The sequence below is a fragment of the Pan troglodytes genome, chromosome 6 (assembly GCF_028858775.2).
Source record: "Pan troglodytes isolate AG18354 chromosome 6, NHGRI_mPanTro3-v2.0_pri, whole genome shotgun sequence".
Classification (NCBI taxonomy): domain Eukaryota; kingdom Metazoa; phylum Chordata; class Mammalia; order Primates; family Hominidae; genus Pan; species Pan troglodytes.
In genome coordinates this window covers 117,586,191-117,611,235 of record NC_072404.2, presented here as the reverse complement: position 1 = coordinate 117,611,235, position 25,045 = coordinate 117,586,191, and the positions used below count along the sequence as shown (strand labels likewise).

The 25,045-nt window shown below is 45.8% G+C and overlaps 1 protein-coding gene across 44 annotated transcripts in view; it reads right to left on the bottom strand.

Moving 5' to 3' along the window:
• Positions 1 to 25,045, bottom strand: part of LOC100608972 (tubulin beta-8 chain-like) — a 61,501-nt gene that overhangs the window by 34,572 nt on the left and 1,884 nt on the right. For 18 of the 44 annotated variants that reach the window (XR_010158637.1, XR_010158638.1, XR_010158639.1 and 15 more), the window contains exons 2-5: positions 24,419 to 24,522; positions 9,419 to 12,183; positions 1,128 to 1,438; positions 595 to 690 (exon numbers count right to left, since the gene is read on the bottom strand). The exons of 2 other annotated variants lie outside the window; for them this stretch is intronic. The gene's annotated coding sequence lies outside the window, so the exon portion shown is untranslated. Of the gene's footprint in view, positions 1 to 594; positions 691 to 1,127; positions 1,439 to 3,766; positions 5,712 to 9,418; positions 12,184 to 24,418; positions 24,523 to 25,045 lie in introns of all 44 variants that reach the window. 24 more of the 44 variants (XM_063814921.1, XM_063814918.1, XM_063814929.1 and 21 more) reach the window with 21 other exon arrangements.

Genomic DNA, 25,045 nt, shown 5'->3' with positions numbered 1-25,045 from the left:
ACAAAAATCAAAGCTTGGGATCCATGGAGTTAAAAAAAAACTAAAGAATGTCTACTGGTTGAAAGATAGTGAGCTAGGCAGGGTACAGTGGCTCATGCCTGTAATCCCAGCACTTTGGGAGGCCGAGGTGGGCAGATCACTTGAGGTCAGGAGTTCAAGACCAGCCTGGCCAAGATGGCGAAACCACGTCTCTACTGAAAATACAAAAATTAGACGGGCATGGTGGCGCACGCCTGTAATCCCACCTACTCAGGTGGCTGAGGCAGGAGAATAGCTAGAACCCGGGAGGTGGAGATTGCAGTGAGCTGAGATCACAGCACTGCACTCCAGCCTGGGGGACAAAGCGAGACTCCGTCTCCAAAAAAAAAAAAAAAAAAAAAAAAAAAAGAAGATAGTGAGTTGAGTGTGGTGGCTCATGCCTGCAGTTTCAGCTACTTAGGAGGCTGAGGTGGGAGGATCCCTTGAGCCCAGGAGTTCAAGTCTAGCCTGGGCAACATAGTGAGACCCTGTCTCTAAAATAAGCAAATGCATTATTACTTTTTTAAAGACACCAATCCCAGGAGCTGCTTAGATACTCTGCTTTATCACCCATACCTTTGGTCCCAGATCACTCCAGCCTCATCCATACACCCTTGTGACTTTTAACCTCTAAGTAGTTATCCTAAATCCAGTCCTTAAACAGGATCATACCTGGGGAGAAAACAGACATCCTTGAGAAAACAGGAGAATGTTGAAAATATTTGCCTAAGAAATTAAAGTGCTATATTGAAAAATGACCAAAGCAAGTAAATTGAGTAAAAAGTAGATTTGGGCAATGAATTGTGGAGGAATGGTAAAAAATGAAATGAAATAAAAATAAAGAAAGAAGAAACTTGAGAACGAGGATTTTTGTGATAAGAAAACACATGGCATTGAAAGCATAATTGAGGGTCAGAATGTCTGTGTTTCTCCAAGGGCTTCAACACCAGCCTGTTGGCAGTGGACCTGACCCTGACCAGTCATGGAAGCCAACTGGAAACCAACGAGGGCAACAGTTAGCTGCTCTCAGTGCCACGCCGGTCGAGGATATGGGGACTAATGCTGAGAAGCCACAGGGCGTTGATAAGGCACCAGCGATCATCACTGACCTGAGCCCGTTCTTATTCAAATTCAGTAAGTGTATTTCAGACTGTCATCCTACGCCAAAAACTGAGACAGATGCTGCATCCTGGACTTGATGATTATTTTTTGAACGATCATGTGATGTTGTCTGGAGGTTGTGTAACTGCACCTGCTCCGGCAACTTTCATGACTCAGCACAGAGGAAGAAGCCGAGCGCGATTCTCCAACACACTGGGGTACGTACTGGCTGGCCTATGTCCTGGGTCGTCCAAGAGCAATAGTTGTTCACAATGACAAGTCAAGTCACCTCCAGAGTGTATATTATAACTAATGTAACCTATTTGAGAAAGAATAAAGGGTTTATGTTTTTTGAGAATATTTCCATTAGGCGGGCTTAGAAAATGTAGATACTTAAACAGTTTAGCATCTAGAAGACCATAGAACTATTAGAGAATCTGTTACTGAAAATTTGCCTGTCATTTTATGGCAGGATACTGGCAGAGTATTTTATCAGGCTGCAACATGGCTGCATTTTTCTCCTCATTACGCAAGATGTATCCAAGACATTTTCCCTGTTTCAGGTCATTACTCATCTTGCGCAGCACTGAGCAAAGCGGGTCATGGGGTCCTCAACTGTGAAGTGGCGACGTGAGACACATGACCTCCTGTAACCCTTCAGCCTCCAAGAGTCTGGGATTCAGTAGACACAAACTCGCTGTGAAGGATGGGGCCACTCACACAGAGGCGCGCCGCCTGCCTCACCCTCTGAGGGTGACTTTCCACAGCTGGGACTGCAGGACCCTGGGGCAGATTTAAAAACTATGATCCCAGATGCACAGACCCAGAATAAACGCAGCCTGGCTTGTGTTGCTCAGGGGATGACAAGGGGCACTGGGCAACCCTGCTGGCTGAGACTCAGCCCCAGCCACCTTCCAAGGTTCTAGAATGTTCCAGAACCAAAAAGAGAAGCAGATGGCTACAAGTGAGGGAAATACTATTTCTCAGTGATCATTTACAACCAGCAGCTCCTAAATGCTTTTTAAAAAGGTTGATGAAGGATCTAGAACTAGAAATACCATTTGACCCAGCCATCCCATTACTGGGTATATACCCAAAGGACTATAAATCATGCTGCTATAAAGACACATGCACACGTATGTTTATTGCGGCATTATTCACAATAGCAAAGACTTGGAACCAACCCGAATGTCCAACAATGATAGACTGGATTAAGAAAATGTGGCACATATACACCATGGAATACTATGCAGCCATAAAAAATGATGAGTTCATGTCCTTTGTAGGGACATGGATGAAATTGGAAATCATCATTCTCAGTAAACTATCGCAAGAACAAAAAACCAAACACCGCATATTCTCACTCATAGGTGGGAATTGAACAATGAGAACACATGGACACAGGAAGGGGAACATCACACTCTGGGGACTGTTGTGGGGTGGGGGGAGGGGGGAGGGATAGCACTGGGAGATATACCTAATGCTACATGACGAGTTAGTGGGTGCAGCACACCAGCATGGCACATGTATACATATGTAACTAACTTGCACATTGTGCACATGTACCCTACAACTTAAAGTATAATAATAATAATAATAAAAAGAGATTTTTAAAAAAAGTTGATGACTTCACTAACTCAAAGAGACACAGTCATTCCTGGAGGCAGGGAGTGCAGGAAGAGCCAGCAGGGTGCAGCAGCAGTCCTTGAAATAGCAGGAAAATCCCACTTGGACACTTTGTCTGTGCAGATCCACATCTCCATGGAGAAGAAGCCTAACTCCTAAGTTTAGATCTGCCTCTGTTTAGCATTCCCTGCGCAGCATGACGGGAATGCAGAGGGGGATGACATTTGCTGACTGGTACATCTAAAGACCTATCAAGGAAGAATGGGACTTGCCCTTAGGCCGAGAAGGCCTAGATGCATCCGTCATCCCTGGCCAGCTCTTGTTCTTGGTGTGCCCACTGAGCAGCATGAGGGCAGCCTCAAAGACTCGCTTGCCGAGCAAACACTGCCAAATGTCACTGCACAAACCACCGAGTCAGGATCCTTCTCTGAAGGCTTCTCTGCCTACTGGGCACATAGAAACGAGTTTAAAATCTGCAGACAATTGATTTCAAGTGAAGATAGGTGGTGCTGAAGTGATTCCAAAGTGGTGAGTTTGGGCAGCCTGACGAGCTGCTGCCATGGGGGGCTGTGCAGAGCTGCCTGCCCTGAGGGCCGTGCGTGGCACAGTGAGGCCTCTCAAAACCATTCTTGTGAATGCCCTGCTGCTCTCTCAGTACTCCATTTTCATGAACTATTTTGAAGTCAGTGGAAATGGGTTTCTCAGGGCCCTGGCTATGGTTTGAACATGTCCCCAAAGTTCAGGTGTTAGAAATTTAACCCCAGTGCAACCATGCTGAGTGGGAGCCTTAAGAGGTGATGGGGTCACGAAGGCTCTGCCCTGCTGAATGGATTAATGCCATTATCATGGGAGTGGGTTTGTTGTGAAAGTGAAATCAGCCCTTCCTCACTGTCTCACCACATGGTGCCTTCTGCCATGTTATAAGGCAGCGAGAAGCCCTTGCCAGATGCAGCCCCTTAATCTGGGACTTCCCAGCCTCCAGAAGCATAAGCCAAATAGACTTCTACTGTTTATAAATTACCAAGTCTGTGGTATTCTGTTACAGCAGCAAAAAGCAGACTAAGACAGTTGGTCTTCAGAGGGCAGACATTTTCATATTTGAGGATATTTCACCCTGCAGGGATACTTCTCTTTTCTCTAAAAGTAATAAAAATAAAAGCCAGATAGGAAGAACAATGAGTGAACACCACACTTTTTCTCACACCCCAAGTGGAAAATATACCGTTCTTAAATAAGTGAGTGAACACTCCTGAATGGCTTCACAATAGCATGTTGTAGAATCAATGTATTCTTCTTAAAACTGCCTATAAAAAGAAAAAAACTATATTCAACAGCTGCAATGCTGTGCTCTTTTATTCCACCACAATGCTGGAATTATAAGCACAATTCTCCCTTTGCATCCCTCTTGCATCAACCAAAAGTTGAGTTGCGAAGTGGAGTGAAAACTATTAAATAATCACCATATACATTTGTTTTTGAATATTCACTTTTCTGCAAAAACGTGGTTTTACCACATCTTTAGCTAATATCCTCTAAAGAAAGTGAACAACTTTAGTCCATGGGAAGTACATTATGAGGCCTCAAAGCGAAGATGCTGATAAACCTCAATCCTTTCTGCTTCAGTGTAAGCCTTTCCGTCTTGAACTATATGTGTTAACAAACAAGTGAAGTTTTTTGTTTTTGCTATGAGTTCAGGAGACAGGGAAAGATGGGTAACCCACAGCCTCGTGTCTGGCAGAGTGAAAGGGTGGGCTGGTTCCTGGTATACCGATGTTCTCAGTGTCTACAGGTCCCTTTGTGCAAAGCAGCCTGCCCTGCAACGTCCTCTTTCAAGAGCTGTTTGGACCTGAGCTTTCCCAGGCTCTGACCTCCCTCATGCTTGAATGGATACTACAGCCAGTTAGATCAGTGTCATCCAATTTGAGAAGTCACACTCCTCAAAGACCCCAAAGACCTGAGACTCAAGAAATCCTTATCTGAGGGACCAACATGTAGTTCAGTAAGAAAACACTTTTAAATTGTGAATTAACAGTAAAAAAGAGGAGTATTTTCTTTATAGCATTTAACTTGAAAAGAATTCATCATAAGTGCTGCGATGGATTTGAGGTGACTGTCAGTTTGGCACCAGAAATATGTTTCTCAAACACACATAGTTCCCAAGAATATACCAACGAACCTCATAGGTTCTGAAGACCGCAGTTTAAGAAACACATTTTGATATGGTTCCTCTTATATCTAGGTTCATTTTCTCCAAATAACTATACCTTCATTCATTAATGTGTCATTTCTTTCAGGAACTATTTTCTGAGTCTCAAACATATTTCATAGCACTCTCAAGCTTGAGGTTCTGCCTGAACACGCTCCTCCTCCTTTTCTTTTGTGACTCTTCATTTCATATGGAGTTAAACCTGAGCTCCTATATGTAGCTTTCATAATTATCCAAGAGTATTTTCTGGACATTTCCAATTCTGACCCATTTCTGTAGTCCCAAAAGAACTCTTAGCACACAGCTCTGTCCATTTACTTGACTTATTCATTTCTTTAGTAACCACTAGCTACATTCTAATTTCTTCAGAGAACTGTGCCAGGCACTTCCTGGGGTTCAAAGAAAAATTCAGCAGAGTCCTCCTTCATGACAGACCCTGCCATCAGCACTGGAAATCTCCCTGCAGAGGGCTTATTGTCTAATAACACTGTGCTTAGGGCCACAGGGTTTGGAATCAGATCTGTGTGAATTTGAGTCCCGGTTCTGCCGCTTAACAAGGAGTCACACAATCACTTATCCACACCTGAGCCCCAATGTCTCCACCTACCCAAGAGTGGGCGAATCGCATGGTGTTGTTGCAAGCATCGTCTGAGAACCAAGGTAACGAACTGACTGCTGATCCAAGGCAGGCACTCAACCGTAGGATTTTAAGGGCCGCAGATGTGGGAATGAAGAACTCCATAGAAGATAATGATGGAAACTGAGAGAAGTGAGTGAGATGTTGGTTCGGAGGGAAAGGAAATCTTCACAACACCCTGTCTCAGCAGGATCACCCTTCCTTCTTTCCAGCCATTCAGGTTCCATGAGGGACCAGCCCAGGTTGCTCATGTCCTAGGGTCCTTCCTGAGCATTTCAGACCTGGGCGCATCCTGCACTCACACTCAGTTCCTACCTTGTGCCGGGCCCTGCCATCAGCCCAGAGAGCCATGGTAAGACTCACCATTTCCTTTGGAAGTCTCGTGGGCTGTCTTCCTGTCCTCTCACCTCACCTTCTGACCTCCCAGATTCAGCCCGTGTGCCAGGGCTTCTCAGCCCTCTCTGTGGGTGGTGGAGAAACACGTCCCCTTCTCCACCTCACCATCTCAGGAACACAGTCCTTTCCCCCTGGCCTTTTATACTCTGGGGCCAGAATCCAAATAGTCTATGAATCTCTACCACTCAGTTTAGCCTCTCCCTCAGTGTGTTTCAAGGAGCACTACTCTTACAAAATGTTCCCAGAAGAAACTGTTTCTGGGGCCAACTAATTATGGGAAACATGGCTCTCTGTATCATCCTCTTGGAGATTTAAAGTATGTTTTGACTATGAGAAATCTTGCAGTAAGGAAGCCTGTTGATATTTGCCTAACCCAGCATTTCCCAAACTCACTAGTCCATGGAACCCTCCTGCAAGTGACAGCCACACACAATCAACAGGGCCAGGCTCCACCTGGCATGTTCTGGGAAATGTGCCGTATGTAGCTTTGTTCTGTTTCCACTTTTGTTAGCTTCGATGGCAACAAGATTGAAAGCGCCCTGAGATAAGTGACTTTGTTTTGAATTGTTTAGTAATAATAATAGCTAATTCGTAATTCTAAGCACCAGATGGGCATAAAGTAGGTTCCCAATAAGTGCCCCATGACAGCTCAGCCTCCCTGGAGTGATCATTTTTCAGATCTCAAATTTACCTGACTCACACAAATGTCATTTGGCTTTGGCTGTATGCATGCCTGGCCTCATTGCTTTGGTGTATTTTTAAATAAACGATTTTTAGAGCAGTTTTAGATTCAGAGCAAAGCTGAGCAGAAAGTACAGAGATTTCCCACGTACCCACCTCCCCACATGCATAGCCTCCCCCATTATCAACATCCCCCACCAGAGTGATGCATTTGTTACAGTCCATGAACCTCCATTGACACACTATTGTCACCCAGAGTCCACAGCTCACATCAGGGCTCACCACTGGTGCTGTACATTCTATAGGTTTGGGAAAATATATAGTGGCATCAACTCATCATTGCAGTATCACACAGAGTAGATTGTCTGCCTTAAAGATCCCTGTGCTCCACCTGTTCATCCTTCCCCACAGCACCAGGCCTTATCTTTCACTGTGTCGGTAATTCTGCTTTTTCCAGGATGTCCTGTAGTTGGAAGCACACGGGGTGTAGCCTTTTCAGACTGGCTTCTTTCACTCATTTATGCATTTAAAGTTCCCCCATATTTTTTCATGCCTTGATAGCTCATTTCTTTTTGCGTTGAATAATATTCCACTGCCTGGACACACCACAGTTTATCCATTCATCTACTGAAGGACATCTTGGTTGATTCTGAGTTTGGGTGATTATGAATAAAAACAAATAAGCTTCCATAAACATCCATGTGCGGGTGTTTGTATGGATGTAAGCTTTGGTGCATTTTTGGTGTGTGCTCTTGAAAACTGGGCTGACAGTTATCTGAACCAAGCCTGGAGAGCAGGACGTGCCCTGGCTGGCCCCTCACCTGCTTCTGAACTATGAAAGGCATTTTGACCCCCTACACCTCAGGAATGTGACTTCTAGAGGGAGGCTTGGCCTGGCCTGAGGCTGAGCGAATTATCTAGCTCTTAACTTAGGAGTGTCTGATGGTAAAGAGAGATAGGAATAGGCAAATAGCACTTTGCTTCTTAGCAAGAAATTGCAGCAGGTAAGTTTGGAGTATAGAAAGAGGAAAGATGGTTTTAAGTGCTTCTTTAAGCAACTCTCCAAAGATTACAAACTTTCATGAGAATAAGTGAATTTTCTGGTTCAGAGATTGCAGTTGAAATCTGTTCTACCTTGTAGGCAATTTGATCCATGCCGAACAGAAATGTAATAGAGGAACGGAAGGGCGCTAACTTAAGTCACGACTTGGATTAAATCGAGAAATTCAGGTCTTGTTGTTAGAAAGTATGGCTCCCATCTCATAAACAATTCTGAATCTGCAGCCTGCAAGCCCCAACCCGGGCCTGTCCTTGACTGAGTTTGTTCCCATCAGATACTCATTGCAAAGCTTTTGGGGGACGTAGCACTTGCGTTCTAAGCGGGCTCTGAGATAACTTACTGGGGTTCCACTAGTACCTTGTGAGCCATTGCCACTCCCCCTCTATGATGACCTCGCCCAGGGCTAAGGGGAAAAAGCAGCAGGGCCCCCATGGACCTATCCAAAAGGAGATTAATCCAGGGTACTCAGGAAAATCTGTGTTGGAAATCCCTGAAAAAACATGGAAGCAGCATGGTGTGTGATTCAGTACAAACTACAAAAAACCTGGAGAAACAAGGCTTCCATGTGAGATTCGTGGGAGCTCTGTGACCTTATGCCACCAGCTCTAAATCAGCATTCCCTCACGTGTTTGCATAAACTTAGTGATAATACTTATTGTAATTTAAATTAATTAAAATAGAATAAAAGGAAAACTTCGGTTCCCCAGCCTCGAAGGCTGCTGTATCCTACACACAGTGAAGAAGACCCTGCCAGAGAAATCTCCCCTGGCCCCTGTGGAGAGCCAGGCCTTACAGGAACGCTCTGACACTTGCTGCATGAACTGGTAACTGCAGAAAGGAAACAGGCTCACATGGCACACGGGAGGGTTGCTCCAGCCCTTTTTGGCTTTCTTGGCAGCAGGATGCTGATCAAGGTACAGCGAAACCTATCAGTTCGAATCCACACTGGCAGAACCACCGCAGCCCATGCAAGGCAAGGGCCTGAAAGGGGCAAGAGTGTGGGAGAACCAGCCCCACCCTACTCCCCGCAGACCCAGCTTCCTGCTTGACAAATGTATACAGAGGCTGCTATTTCTCTTTGAAACATCTCATGTAGATTTCATTAAAAAAAAAATAACCTCAAAACTCACAAGATTCCTACCTACTTAAAGATCACTGTCATAACCTGGTTAGCAATCATCACACACAGCAGGCCTGCAAAGGGACCAACATCTGCTCGGAGTGAGGGAGCCTGGCCTAGATCCACTGAACCAGTTTAAGACTCAGACTGAACCAGTTTAAGTATCATTTTAGATCCCAGGTTAGCTTGCTGGAGCTGCCATAACAAAGCACCATAGACTGCATGGCTTAAACAACAGACATTTCTCTCTCACAACCCTGGAGGCTGGAAGTCCCAGATCAAGGTGTGGGCAGGGGTGGTTCCTCCTGAGGCCTCTCTCCTTGGCGTGCAGATGCCATCCTCTCCCTGTGTCCTCACACGATCCTCCCTCTGTATGTGTCTGTGTCCTCATGTCCTCTTAGGAGGATGCCAGATTGCATCAGGGCCCACCTGGTGACCTCACTTTACACTAATCACCTCCCTAAAGGCCCTGTCTCCAAATCTAGTCCCATCAGGGGTAAGGACTTCAACATAAGAATTTGGGCAGGAGAAAATTCAACCCATAACAGATCCATACCGAGATGTTCAACTCACCTGGGCAAAATTGGGACATTGTTCTCTCCCACAGCAGACCATCACAGGGTTCATTTGTTCAAATGCTGGAACATTCTTCAAACCCTGTCTTAGAATCTCAGAGTAGGGGCCTCAGAGGGCCCCTCAGTGAAACTGCCTCCATGGTGGTTGCACCTGAGCTGCTGCCTTGGGGGTGACTCCCCTGGAACTCACCCCAGAGTCACCCACTTGTCACTAAATGGTGCCACGAGCACGGCCTCCCCAGGCAGAGCTGATTTGATCACGAGCTTTGACTCCTGTGATTGGCCTTGGACATTTTTCTTACCGGTGTGTTATTTTCCTATTCCTATTTGGTATTCTCCAGTGATTCGAGTGCGTAGGTAACTAAGTTTCCTGTTTTAATGATATATTTAGGAAATTCTGATATCATTTCAAGTATCTTTAAAAACAATCTACTTAATTGTCAACAACCAAGTGTATGGAAAGTTACGTAAAATCCTGTTTACAGATGAGAGAAGGCGGCTGCTGTGGTGACAGCACACAGTCAGCAAAGAGGTCCAGAGGATGACGTGCAGCTTCCCGGCGGCCTGGAGAGCTCCCCAGGTATCACCCCATCTCGCTTCCATCTCAAGGCTCTGGGCACCCCCCTCTTGCAGACCTGCTTCTATTTCTTTGGACAGTTTGGGAAAATCACGCTCTTTAACCCTAAACACTTCGGATCACTTCAAAACAAGATGCTCAGAAAAGGGAAACTCTAATCCGTCAACCAGGGAAAGATAGTAACTGTCTAATCGCACAGCATCCCACAGTGAGCAGCCACCGGGTGGGGACAGAGCAGATGGTGCATCCAGGTGCCTAGACTGCCCCACCTTTGAATTCAGAGGAAAAAAGTCCCAGTTCACTGCAGCAGCATTACTCGGGATAAGGCCATGATCTCATAACCTCTCAGTAGTGGCTCTGGGGTGGGGCTGGCTTCTGGACACCCAGCTCAGCTGTGTTATCACCTTCTCCCATCCTGTGGGAGGGCGTGTGCGCTGATCACTCCTGGCGTGAGCACAGAGAGGGGTCGACGCGGTCGGTGCTGATGAAGGCCGCCGTGCATTTGTTCTGTCTAACATACATGCATTGGGCACCCGGGGGGCTGGTAATGGTGAGTGACACAGACACACAGAGGCTGTCGGGTGCTGCTGAGGATGGTGACTGAGTGAATCATGGGCGGTGGGAACAGGCAGCAGGAGGTGTTGCAGGAGAGACGGAGACCTGTGGCTCTGGGAGCCCTTAGGTGGGAGGAAGGATCAGTGTCTCTTCCAGTTAGGTTTGAAGAATGGTGCAGGACTCCCTGGTGAGCCAGGTGCACATGACCTCAAGCTCCTGGGCCCATTGCCTGGGATGCATCCCAAGGCACGCACCAGGACCTAACCAGTGTCTTCAGCCTCTGCTAGGAGCTTCCAGTCAGAGTCCCCCTGCACATTCAAACGTGTGACAAGCATTCTCGATGCTTCACCTATGCCCAGGATTTGACTCCAGCCAGTCTTTGCACAGTTGTCCACCTCCCTGTTCACTTTTCTTTAAGTCATGGATAACAAAGGGTGGAGATTTGATGGTGTTGCTGTCTTCCGCCGAGTGTGGGATAGCCCACAGGGCCTCTGAGCACTTCACCATCCATTCTCTAGCCGTCTCTGTCTGTCCCAGACCCCTCACCCTTTGATCTGCTGCCAGGCAGGAAGACATTTAACTGATTTTGCAGACTGGGACCAAACACCTTCGGTGGGTGAAACGGCTGGTGCGTGCGCTTCCTTTCCCTCCCCCAGTGTCAGGGCACTGAGGCTGGAGTTGGTGAAGCACTAGGGCTCGTGCAGCAGGTGAGAGGAGGGAAGCTCCTCCCTGGGAGGTATAGGCACCCCTACTCGCCTTCACAGAGCCCTTCTTCAGCTCCCAGTATGTTAGCAGGAGTTTCAGGAAAGAAACGACAGAGGCCATCAAATACACAGATGAAATTTTTAAGTGAAAGGAAATACTGTCCAAAACTTTCATTTTAGAAAGGAAAGAAGCATTTCTAAAGAAGCATTTCTTGTCCCGAGAGACAAGAGGGCCACCCATGGTTGCTCAGCGTGGGCTGCCGACGGCCGCCCGGGTCTGGTGCATGTGGTTTCTTGTCTGCTGTGCACTGAGCACAAACTACATGCCAGGCTCTGCCCTGTGCTTCTAAGACATTATTTTTCAATACTCATGGCAAACTTATGATGTAGATATTGATGCCTCCTTTACAGAGTAGAAAACAGAGGCTCACAATGCTGAGAGCTTTGCCCAAGGTGACACGCTAACCTGTGCTTCCCAGGCCTGTGTGTCACCAAGGGTCTTACCACAGTGAAGATTTTGATTCAGTCCGTCTGGGTTGGGGCCTGAGATTCTGAATTTCCAAGAAGTTCCAGGTAATGTGAGTACAGGAGGCCCGAGGACTGCCCCGTGAGTAGCAAGTCTCTAAACCAGCATCTCTGCTTATCGTCAGAGAGGTGCACAGGCTGATTCTGCAGGCCTCTCCTGGCTGATGCTGGCCTCGGCACCCAAGTGCAGAGGCAACTGGTCCTGGCTGTGGAGATTCAGGGCCTCACCTGGACTGTGATTCTTGAGGCCATGACCATCACAGGGGCCCATGGGCGGGGCCCTCACACACCTTCCAGGTCACCCTTTCTCTGCCCAGCAGGGTCTCGCTTCTGTACCGAGGTTTAACCCTGTGGCACTGAATATTCACAGCTTTTCACAAACGCGTGTCACTGGTGAGATTCCTACAATGTGGACCAAAATAAGAGACATCGTTTTTACTGAAACTGACACCATCCCATGATAGACAAAAAAGTAAAAACACTCAGCATTCTGACATTGTCTTGTTGCCTTGTTATTTGAAGAGGCAATAAATGAATCAATAAGATATTTAGGACATTTCAGCTGGCAAACTCAAATATTATTCAGCCGTTGTTATCAAAAGCCAGATTGCACTTAGCCCATAAAATACTGAAGAAAAAAACTGCTATGAATAATATTTTATAATTTCTTGGTGAGCGTTTGATATGTACCTACACAGCACAGCAAAGCATGCCTTTGCCTGTGATTCTACCACACCTCACCAATGCATTTGTTAAAACAGTCTGCACGGGCTGTAAATGCTGATGCCAAGGGAAAAAGTAAAAAGGAAAACTATATTACCTGGGGGAAGTGGTTTTACTTGATATGACTGAAACAGATGCTGAACAAAACACATCATCTAGAATCAAGAGTATTGGGATTCACAAGTAAATTCATCACAGAAATGTTTCAGACTCTTTCGAGGTATTGTGTCCTTGAGTTATTCAATAATTTGTTGTTAAGGCAGGTGGAGGAAAATAAACTTTAGATTCACACAGACCTGGGTTTGGATTCTGTCTCTGATGAATATTTGCTGCGGATGAATATTTCTGGGGAAGTTATGTAGCTAATTTTGAGTTTCTGGATAACAGAGCTTTCCACTAAAGATTAATTTTACAATTATGTACCCAAAATTCTACTCTTCTTTTCTTTTGTTCTTTTTTTTTTTTAATACTACGATGGTTTTTAGTACGTTCATAGAGCTGTGAAATCATCACATTTTTGTCATTCCCTAAGGGAAACATGCTCATTAGTACTCATTTCCTTCTTTCTTGCACCCACATCGCAAGCCCAGGCAACCATGAATCTACTTTCTACTTCTATGGATTTGCCTATTCTGGACATTTCATATAAATGCGATTATACAATATGTGGTCATTTCCTTAATCCAGTACAGTTTTTCCCATTTGCCTCCTTTGTACTGTTATTGTCAAGTATATTACATTTCTGTATGTTATGCGTCCAATAATACAATTCCATACTTATTGTTCTATGCAGTTGCTTTTGAAAACAGGAGAAAATATATGCATTTATACTTTTTTAAAAAAGTACATAATTACCTTTACTACTGCCCTTTGTTTTTTTGTGTGGATTTGAAAATCGTATGAGTTCACTTGTTTTCAGCCTGAAGAATTCCTTTAATATCTCATAAAGCAGTTCAGCTAGCAAGAAATTCTCTCCGTTTTTGCTTATCTTGAAATTTCTTTATTTCACCTTCATGTCTGACAGATGGCCTTGCTAGATATAGGATTGTGGATTAACAGTTTCTTCCTCTGAGCACTTTAAATATGTTATCCCACTGCCTTCTGGCCTCCATCATTTTACAGAGAGATCAAGTATTAATCCTACTGGGTTCCCTTCTTTGTGGTGAGCCATTTTATTCTGTTCCTTTCAAGGTTTCTCCTTGTCTTTGTCTTGAACATTTTGATTCTGGTGTGTCTAGGTATGTGTGTCCAGGTGTGTGCGTCCAGGTGTGTGTGTCCAGGTGTGTGTGTCTAGGTGTGTGTGTCCAGGTGTGTGTGTCTAGGTGTGTGTGTCCAGGTGTGTTTGTCCAGGTGTGTGTGTCTAGGTGTGTGTGTCCAGGAGTGTGTGTCTAGGTGTGTGTGTCTAGGTGTGTGTGTCCAGGTGTGTTTGTCTAGGTGTGTGCATCCAGGTGTGTGTGTCTAGGTGTGTTTGTCCAGGTGTGTGTCTAGGTGTGTGTGTCCAGGAGTGTGTGTCTAGGTGTGTGTGTCTAGGTGTGTGTGTCCAGGTATGTTTGTCTAGGTGTGTGTGTCCAGGTGTGTGTGTCCAGGTGTGTGTGTCCAGGTGTGTGTGTCTAGGTGTTTGTGTCCAGGTGTGTGCGTCCAGGTGTGTGCGTCTAGGTGTGTGTGTCCAGGTGTGTGTGTCCAGGTGTGTGTCTAGGTGTGTCTCTTTGTGTAGAGTTTTTTGGGCTTCTTGAATGTGTAGGTTAACATTTTTCAGCAAATTTGGGAGCTTTTCAGCTATTATTTCTTGGACATTTTTTCTGCTTGGAACTTTTTTTCTGCTTCTTTCTCTCTCACATCTCCTCTGGTACTCTCATTAAGGGTGTCCCAAGCTTCCATTCATTTTTCTTAATTATTTTTCCCTCTCTGTTTTTCAGGTTGTATAATCTCTATTGACATAACTTCAAGTCTGCTGGTTCTTTCTTCTGACTGCTCCAATTTACTGCTGGGCCCCTGAGTGAACTTTTCATTTCAGTTATTGTTCTTTTCAACTCCACAATTTTTTGTTTTTTAAAATAATTTTTATTTCTTTATTGATATTCCTTATTAGATGGGACATTGTCATCATAATTTCTTTTAATTCTTTTAACATGGTCTCCTTTAGTAACTTGAATATGTTTCTGTGGCTGTTTTGACACTGGCAGTCTTTGTCTGTTAACCCGATGTCTGGAATTTGTCATAGTTTCTGTTGCCTTCTGTTTTCCTGAGCATGGGTCGCACTTTCCTGTTTTCTTGCATTTTTGTGGAAACTGGCATTTTAGGTAATATATCATAGCAAATCTGGATTGTGACCCCGACCCCCAGGGGCTGCTATTTCTGTGTGATTGCTTGCTTGTTTATTTGATTAGGGACGTAGCTCTGATATTGCTCCTCAGAGGGCACAGCCTTGGACTAGCACACAGTCTCTCCGACCACCTGTGGTATCTATGGTTTTTTCTGGGCTCTCTGTTAAGCTTCTGCTGGTCTGTCTCTCTTTGGTGTCACACACAGCTGTTAACATCCACTAAATGCAAGTGCTCTATCATTTTTTATGATGCCTGGGGCACAAATTGCTCCATAGACTCATCCAGTGAACATCAGGCCCTTTTGCAGGGGCAGAGCATTGCCAGCTTTTCAAGTCTGCTCAGACCCCTGGAGCTCTTCTCAACAATCTCTCTTCCTTGTTCCCTCTGTTTAAGTTCTATCTAGTCTACCATTTCACCCACTCTTAATTGTTCATCAACAAAATCTCCACTATTTTTGCCAACTTCCTTGGGCTTGAACTTCCGCATGCTGTTCTCCAAGTAAAGTCTGTCACCTCAGGGACATGCTCTGCTCTTAGGTCTCCTCTGCTCCTGGGGACCGTGATCCAGTTCCACCAGAGCGACACCCTTGCTGCATGAGCCAGTAGCTGGGTGGGCATGGTAGCCTCTTGTCTTCGTAGCTTGCCCCTCCAGACATGGAACCTGCACACTGTGAGTGACTTGGTGCGGGGCAATCCAGGCAGATGTGCTCAGTCTGCCACACCTGGGATGGGGCTCCCACCCTCTGAGGACAAGCACAGGCTGAAGCAGGGGAGCCCTAGTCCTCTCAGTTGCAACTTCCTGGAACGGTGCTTCTGCAGTGCAAACTGAGAGGGATGAGAGATGCTGGTGGCCTGCCTTCCTGGGGTGAAACCACAGCCCTAGACCAGGAGCCGGGAAGACAGACCACAGCATCTTGTTAGCTGGACCTTCCTGGAGCAGAGCTTTCATCACAATGCGCTTTGAGGGTGGGGAGCGGTGGATTGTGGCTCTGATACCACTGATCCTTACCGTTCTTACTGAGATTTGATTATTTATTTGAGTAAATATTTATCCACCTGCTGTATGCCTTTAGGATAATTTCTAGTTTTAAAAAAATGAATGTTCAGCAGTTAAATGGTTATTTCCCTGGATAGAGGGCCTGCCAAGCTCCTGAAACCACCATTCCAGAAGCTCTCCTCTGCTGCTTATTTTTGAAAATAAAATTTTATTGGAACATCCAGACATGCTCATTCCTTTATATATTACCTACCCACGTCTTCACCCTTCAACAGCAGAGTTGGTAATTGCAACAGAAACTGCATGGCCCGTAAAGCTTAAAACAGTTATCCGGCCCTTTACAGAATTTTTTTCTACTGCTTGTCCTAGATAATAATTTGACACAAATTTGTGCTCATTTGTTAATTCAAAAATGCGTAACTATTTATATACGGGGATAAACCAAAGAGACACAAAGTTCCATCCCTCAGGAGATTTCAGGTTAGAAGAAAAGATCATTTTTAGTCAAAGAGACCACAAACATAGGCCAGGCTTGGTGGCTCAAGCCTGTAATCCCAGCAGTTTGGGAGGCTGAGGCAGGAGGATCACTTAGAGTTTGAGACCAGCCTGGGCAACATAGTGAGACCCCGTCTCTACGAAAAATTAAGAAAAAAAAATTGACCACAAATATAAGTCAGACCACGACTATAATAGATATGGCCTAAGAGATATTCCCTGACTCAGGAAGAAGCGGCAAACATGACGAGGAGACTATACTCAAGAAGACTCCCATGAAGAAGTGAAAATGGAAGCTAAATTCTGAAGGATAAGCCAGCATTAGCAAGGCCAAGAAGATCCCTCAGGAGCTGACCCTGTGACAAGGATTGGAGTGCAGGCTGTTTATTTCCAAGAGCGAGGAAGATGGCCAAGAAAGGGTAGGCTTAAAACCAGTCACCACTCTGGGCAGCTGGAGCCTTCTGCCACTGTCAGACTCTGGGAGCCAATGCAAACAACAAAAGCAAAAACAAACACCCAAAAGAGTACACCTGAGATGTATTCACCCCAGAGGGCGAGGAGATGGATAGATGTCCGTAACCAAGGTCTCCTGAGGGCTGTGCCCTGACGCGTTTATTCCCCGGCACTTTTGCCTGTGGATGGAGCCGGTGGCAGCAGATTGGGTTTTAGCTGCGGGACAAAGACCTTGGACAAGGAACTGGGGGCACTGGCCACTGGGAGCTGGCTGGGGGGGCACTGCAGTGCCACGTGTAGAGAATATGGGCAAGGCCCCAGCAGTGGACATTATGGAGGTACTCCAGGCAGAGGGAGTATCACCAGCAAAGGCCCCGTGGCAAGGGAAGACCACAACCAGGGTCCAAGAGAAGTGGGCAACAGCAGAGCCACGTGGAGCCAGGGACTTATTGGACACAGGCCCCTCATTTCCTGGCACGTGAGACGGTGTCCTTGGGTATCCTGCCCTAGAACATGCTTAAAGGTGTCCTATACTCACGTATGAATTCAGCCAATACTGTAGTGCCTGTGAGTATCAGATGTTTCATTATTTAAACTCCAAGTATTCTTGTATGTATTCATTTCATTAGTAAGAAAAATAGTGGTCAAAAGGTGAGAGGAATTGCCCGTATCACACAGCTTATAGAGCTGCAACCACCATAACTGAAGCATCAAAAGGAAAGGAAATCGTGAACAAAAGTCCACGATACCTCCAGCACACACACAGGGTCTTTAATTCACACCTTCCCCACGGATTGGGCTGAAAGGATAAGCTCCACATTCGCAGCATATCAGTGTATTTTTTCATTAAAGATGATTCAGTACTTGCAAGGGTCATTTCAGCAGCTGCAGGCCAAAGGATGGAAGTCTCTTGTCCCTTCCTAAGGATAAGAGGAGCACGGTCATGTGGATCCCTGCACCCTGACTCAGTTTGAGGAATGCATTCTTCATTCTGTGCCGGGCTTCCTAATTAAGGAACAGCTCAGATGCCACCTCCTGCACGGCAGTCACCCTTGACCGTCCCAGGCTGGGTCAGGTGCCCCGGCTCTCTCTATGCTTCCCCAGCACTCTGCATTGGGCTCTTTTTTACCCTTCATCAGGCTGCATGGGACATAGCCTGATCCCGGATCCTGGCTGTGAAGTAAGCCGCGTGGCTTTGGCGGCACACCATCGTGGCCGTGGGCTGGCTGAGCGCTCAGCTCCTCAGCACCTTGGAGACACCTTGGCCCTGCTCGTGGTCCTGCTGTGGGGCACTGGTCAGGTGAGGGTGGGGGGCCGGCAGTGATTAAAATACTCCATTACCTGGGTATGCAATCCGTTCAGATATTGGCAGGTGATCCAAGTCAGGCCAAATAAAATTTGCCCTGAGAGTTTATCAACACTGAGAGATAAATTATGAGTCTTTCTCTAGGGATCTTGCTACAAGGAATAAATGGATGCCGCTTTCAGGAAGCCTTATGAAATAGAGAATAGTGAGAACAAAATACAAAGAGAAGCAGAGACAAGAAGACAGAGAAGTGGATGGAAAGATGCAGGGATGGATGAATGGGTGGGTGAACAGGGGGTGGAGGGATGAGGGAGAGAGGAAAGGAGAGATGAAGAGGTGGATGGAGGGATGGGCAGATGGATGGGGAGGGAGGCAAGGGAGAGGGATGGAGGAAAGTAGAGATGAAAGGATGGATGTGCACATGGATCAATGGATAAAGACATGGGTGAGTGGGTAGGTGGGTGGATGGGTGGATGGAGGGAGGGAGGGAGGGTTGGATAGATAGGTGGGTGGATGGATAGGTGGATGAGCAGCAAAGAAACAGTTTCTGACAAAATTATTTAAACTTGTATATCTAGTTATCACTTCAGCTAGAATCTTTCACTAGATTTTTATGATGTGAGCCAATAAATCCCCTTTGGATTCAGCTAGTTTTGCTAGGTTGCTTGCTACCAAAAAATTTAAAATTTGCGTAATATATGCTCCTCTCTCTCTTGAATTCCCTGCTTTGCCACTCGGCTCGTATCTGGAACCGTCTCCCTCACTGCTGGCTATCTCTAATCCCCTCCTTTTCCTTGGCCCTCATGCTCTTAACCACGCCTTCGTTCCTGTAGGAACTGTGCTTCTATAGGAAACCGTCATTCCACTCGCTTGAGACTATGCTGGGGAACAACAGCAGTTCCAAACTTGCCCACAGCCAGGAGTGACGTGCACGGAAGCAGGAACATTCTGCACCTTCATCACAAGGACTGACTAATGGTGGTTCCCTTTAGCTACAGATGACTCCATCCTTCCCACTCTCGCCCTTTAGATGACAGTCTTCCCCCTGATCTCCACACCCAGCTCCCTCACTCCCAGCTCCACCCTTGCTTCCCGGTTGGTCCTGGTGGGCCCTGGTGGGTCTATGGGACTCAGCAGGCACCTGTGCTGATGGTTTCTGGGTTCCTGGATGTTTGCTGCTGGTGCCGCTTCTCATCTTTCTCATGAACATTTCCAACTGCACCACGATCCCACTGAGACACCTCTCAGGGAACTCACTGTGTGGAGAACTGAATGCTTCTCCTCCTGCATCCCATAATGCAGACAGTGGCTTCTCCACCCTCCCAGGCCCCAGCCCCCCAGCCCAGAAACCCCTCAGTCCTTTGTCTCCTCTCCTAAATCAACAAGCCCTGTTGGCTCTTGCCAGTGAATTTCCTCTCACTCTTTGGCCTGCCTGTCACTGTCCAGTCCTCGTTAATTCTTGCCGGATTTCCTGTGACCATCTCTTAGCTCCAGGCATCATCTTGCCTCCAGCTTCACCCCCACACAGCAGGGACCTGTCTCCTGCAAGCCTCGCTGTCACCGCATCCTGGAGGTACATGAGGGCCTGTGTCTTTCACAGCGAAGTCCAGACCTCCTGATGGTGAGCGCAGCCCTTCATGATCTGCCCCCGACACTCAGCCGTCTCATTCTCAGCTCCTCACACATGTCTCACCAGAGCCATATGCTTTGCATCTTGGATATTATTTTCAGGAAATTGCCCCAAACCAAGCAGTGGGACCAGGGACAGTCGGTGACTTCTCTGGTCCTGTCTTTCCTTATCGATAAGATGAAAGGCTTAGACAAGGCCACCTCTATGGAGCCTGGCCAATTTGCCCCACTGGGTTTCCTTTTGATATACTTAATGACACTAAAAAACCTATTTAAAGGTACAAATTCTGGGAGAGGGAAAGAAACAGCAAAATGCAAATTCTACCAGTTCACCAAACCCAACTTAAGTCTTCTTCAGGAGCACAATGCAGCTGCCGCCCACCCAGGCCTGCCAGGAGCCTGCAATGAAGTTAATTATTAGACCTGAGGGCATTTGAGTCGAGTGGGACTCCCAGCACACTGAGGAGGCAACAAAAACCTGAAGTAAAAAGAGAGCTAAGCTAAGACACCTGATAGATGTTAAGTCAGGAACAATCTCCTGGAAAGTAAGTTAGGAATGTAGAAAATTTTTCCAAGTTGCTCACTTAAATCGTTTCCAAAATGGTTTGACTTTTTCCTTAATGAAATTGTCATGATAGGTGGGACCTAACTTTGGATTTGAGTTCATAATATCTCTTAAAATCAATTAGAATAATAAAGTCATATATGTTTCTGGCAAGTTAGTGTGTAAATATCTGGCTCTAAAACCTACTGTCAGCTGAGGCCAGGTGCAGTGGCTCATACCTGTAATCCGGGCACTTTGGGAGGCTGAGGCGGATGGATCACCTGAGGTCAGGAGTTGGAGACCAGCCTGGCCAACATGGTGAAACCGTGTCTTTACTAAAAATACAAAAATTAGCCAGGCATGTGGCGTGCACATGTAGTCCCAACTACCCGGGAGGATGAGGCAAGAGGATTGCTCTAAGGTGGAGGTTGCAGTGAGCCGAGATCACGCCACTGCACTACAGCCTGGGCGACAAAGGAAGACTCCATCTAAAACAAAACAAAACAAAACAAAACAAAACAAAACAAAACAAAACAAAACTTACTGTGAGCTGAAAGAACTCTGGCCATCGAACCTGCCTATGCCCATGACCATCAAACCTGCTCACGCCCATGTCCATGTGGACCCCACCCCAGGGCCAGCCTCTCTGGAGCTCCAGACACTGCAGGACAGAAACAGGAGAGCAGGAAAGAGCAGGAAAGGAAAAGGAGGAGTGAGAGAAGAAAAAAATGAGGGAGGAAGGGAGAGAAAAGAATCAGCCCAAGTCTTCATGCCCTGTCCTGGTGACGTGACGGACCAGCACTTGGGCAAGGTTGGAGAGTGGAGGGTGTGTGCTGAGGGGGGCGGCGCGGGTTTAGCAGGTGAGGGAGCTGACCATTCTCAGCCCTTCCTGAGTCACCCTGGAGACCAGGCCATTTAAGGACACCTCACAGCCCCTCTCCATGGCGACTTGGTGGGAGGAGCCCTGCCGCAGCTCTGTCTTCTCTGCACTCACCAGCCTTTTTTCCCTCATAGCCAAAGTCACGCAGCTTAATGTGGACACAGCCCTTCCGACTTTACAGGATGCTTGTCGTTTTGGAACCACTTTACCTACCCCGAGGGAGAAAAGCAGCTAAAACCAACAATGGAGGCATTTTATTCTTGAAGACACTGAGAAAGGTGGCGAAGGCCTGGCTGTGGAGAGAAGAAACAACGGGCACTCTCTCCTCCCTCTTCTGTTTCTCTCCACACTGTGGCTCCCACTAAAACACATTTAAAGCCAGTTCTTGAAGGGTTTTCTCCATAACTGATGTGTCAGTTTTGTCTGACAATTCATTTTTCAAATAATCATCCATTTGGGAAGTCCTTTTTTGTAAAATTCACATTCTAAGAGAAATTTTAAAAAACTAAATCCTCTAAAACACGGATATATCTACAAGAAGGCAGCACCACAAGACGCTATCAGGTCCCATGACTCAGCCCTAGATAAGCTCTTCGAAATAAGAGGGAGCTCATCTGTCCAACATCTTATCAGTTTCATTAACAACTCCCAATCCAAGCCTGTCAATTAATGATAAACCGCTGTTTATGTAATGAAACACACAGATTTTTCTGACTTACCGCTTCTACATAGATTCATCGTGTTTATTTATGACTTCTTCAAGAAAGACAGAGATTGAGTGAGGTATTGCAGTCACTGCTGCAGAAATAATCAGTATTTAGCATTTGGACGGCACTTTCCTTGACAAACACCTCACTACCCATCACTTAATTTAAATTTATCACTAAAGTGCCAGCGGCTTTCAGAAGCTAGCCATTGCCCTGCCCCCAAGTCTGTCATCACACTTCACTGTCAGAGAGAAGCCTCTGAAAATGGAAAGATCCCGGTATGGCCCCCTGTAGGATGGAGCTCAGGTGCTCTGGTTTCTAGGCCCCATCACCATTGCTGAAGCAGGGAGTTACAACTTAAAATCTAATTTAGAATTACATTCACTATGAAGAACTGAATTATTTTAATTACAGAGCTGATAGCCTGCTTGTGACCTGCAATGACTGAAGGACATTTTTAAACATAAGACAAAGCAGAAAAGTCATAGGCATGTCCACGTGTACCCTAGGAAAGAGAAACTCCTCCTCCAATGAATAAATGTAAGTGAATAGAAATAAAGTTGCTTTCTAATTACATCCCACAGACCCAGCCTGCAAGAGAGAGGTCCAAAACCAGTTGCCACTCACCATATAAAGAGCCAACCCAGGGAGGGAGCACATGTGTCCCTGACCTCTGTCCCAGGCTGGAGAATGGACTGTCCCCTCTGGGAAAACCTGACCAGACCAAGAGAAAATGCTGACGGATACAGAGAGCTGAGAGCTGCCAAAGGAGACTGCGCGGCCCGGTCACCCCACAGCAGCCCCATGTGAACAGATGGTCAGGAGTCAACAGGAGGATGCACCATGAAGGACAGAGATCAAAACGGGAAAAGGAAAACAGACCAAAGACAGGTGGAGAGCAGGAAGGAATTCCAGTAACTGTAAATACTGTCTTCAGAGAGAAAAGATACGTCACCACTAAAGAACTGGAAGTCATGAAAAATAAACAGTTAAAAAAAGAGGATCTGGGAACTTAAACTCTGAAACAATTTTTAAATTCCATAAAACTTGTACTAGATAAAGTTGGTAAACCTCACAGAAAGTAAATCAACAACAAAAAGAGATCTAAAAGGTGAAAATAGGAGAAAAAAGTATAAGAAAATTGGAGAAGTGGTCTGGAACGTTCAACACCAGAAATAATGTGTTCAAGGAAGAGACAAGATAAAAGACTGAGAAGAAAAAATTATCAATCAAAGAATTCCAGAAAATGTCTTAGTGTTTTACTCCATTTGTACTGCTCCAACAAAATACAGGAGACTGAGTACTTTATAAAAAACAGAAATTTCTCTCTCACAGTTCTGGAAGCTGGGAGTCCAAGATAAAGCACCAGTGGGCTCAGTGTCTGGCAAGGGTTGGGACTCTGCTTCCCAGATGGTACCTTGTGGCTGGGCCCTCACGCGGCAGGAGGTGAAAAGGTAAAAAGGCAAACCCAGGCCCTCAGCCCTTCCTTAAGGGCACTGATCCCACTGTGAAGGCTCTGCCCTTGTGACTTAACCACGTCCTTCAGGCCCCACCTCTCAATACTATCACCTTGGCCATTAAGTGTGAACATATGAATTTGAAGGTACACTTTCAGACCATAGCATTCAGAACGCAACACAGGTTTCCAAATGAAAAGAGCTAGCACAGAGATAAAAATGAACCTACATCATATTGTCCTGCAATTTCAGAAAGCCAAAAATGAAGAAAAGACCCTGAATGCTTCAAGATAATAAAGAAAAAAGAAGTGTATCGCTTGAGGATGGGGGACGAGATTGCGATTGAGCTTCTCTAGAACAACATAGGAGGCAAGCGGAAAATGAAACAGTGTTTTCAAAATTCAGAGAGAGCTTTAAATCCAAAATATATTCTATAACCAGAGAAACTGTTAGTCAAATAAAATGTGAAGAGAAATCCTTATTTCCTATACACTCATTCTCCTGGAGGAATTAAACAAACAAAAAAGTGTGATCCAGGAAACAGCACTGCAGTGCAGGTGAGAGGTGAAAAGAGTGTTCAGGATTAAGGTGAAGACGGAGCTCAGATGCTGCACACCTGTACTGCATGCCCATCTAATACACCTACACAGCACACCTGCACAATATACCTGCATACCACCCCTATACAGCACACCTGTACAATACACCTGCATGGCACACCTACATAATATACCCCCACAATACACTTTCACAGCACGCATGCATAATACACCTGCATAGAACACCAGCACAGTACACCCACACAGCACACCACTCAGCATTCTTAGTTTAAAAATAAGTTTTACTTTAAAGGTAATAGTACACACATAAATTGTTGTTAAAATCGACAGTAACAAAGAGAAGTAACAATACTAATAGCCTGTCACAAACTGATTCTTAGTAACCTATATAAACAAACATTAAGCCCGGGCGCCGGGTGGCTCATGCCTGTTATCCCAGCACTTTGGGAAGCCGAGGCAGGCAGATCACTTGAGGCCAGGAGTTCCAGACCAGCCTGACCAACATGGTGAAGCCCAGTCTCTACCAAAAATACAAAAAATTAGCCGGGTATATTGGCACGCACCTGTAATCCCAGCTACTTGGGAGGCTGAGGCAGGAGAATCCTTGAACCCAGGAAGCAGAGGTCGCAGTGAGCCGAGATCATGCCATTGTGACAGAAGAGAAACTCTGTCTCAAAAAAAAATTATATGTTTACAACAGGTGCATTCCTCCTCTTGCTTTCTGAGGACGCCCTGCTATGTAGCTGAGTAGTCGCTAATAAACTATCTTAACTTCACTATACTCTGTGACTTGCCAAAAGGTCTTTCCCATGTGAAATCCAAAAACCTGTTCTTGGGGTCTAGGACAAGACCCATTTTATAATGACAAAACTATACAAATTCTAGAGGAAAACATGGAAAGAAAGCTATGTGACCTTGGGTTTGGCCATGAGTTTTAACACGACACTATCAGAGGCATTTGAACCCCTCCTCTATATGAACTCCAGGGTGGTTTATGTTCCACTGGCTAAGAGAAAGTTTTCTTCAAAAATGTGACATGATTTGAGGTCAAACATTAATATCAAGTAAACTCAAAAGATTGAGAAGCTAGCATTAGTTCTGGGAAAACCAGAAGTGTGCCTTTTTTTGGAAGTAATCATTGGTAGCACAAACTTAAGAATCTCCAAAGGAAATATAAATGAGTTATTAAC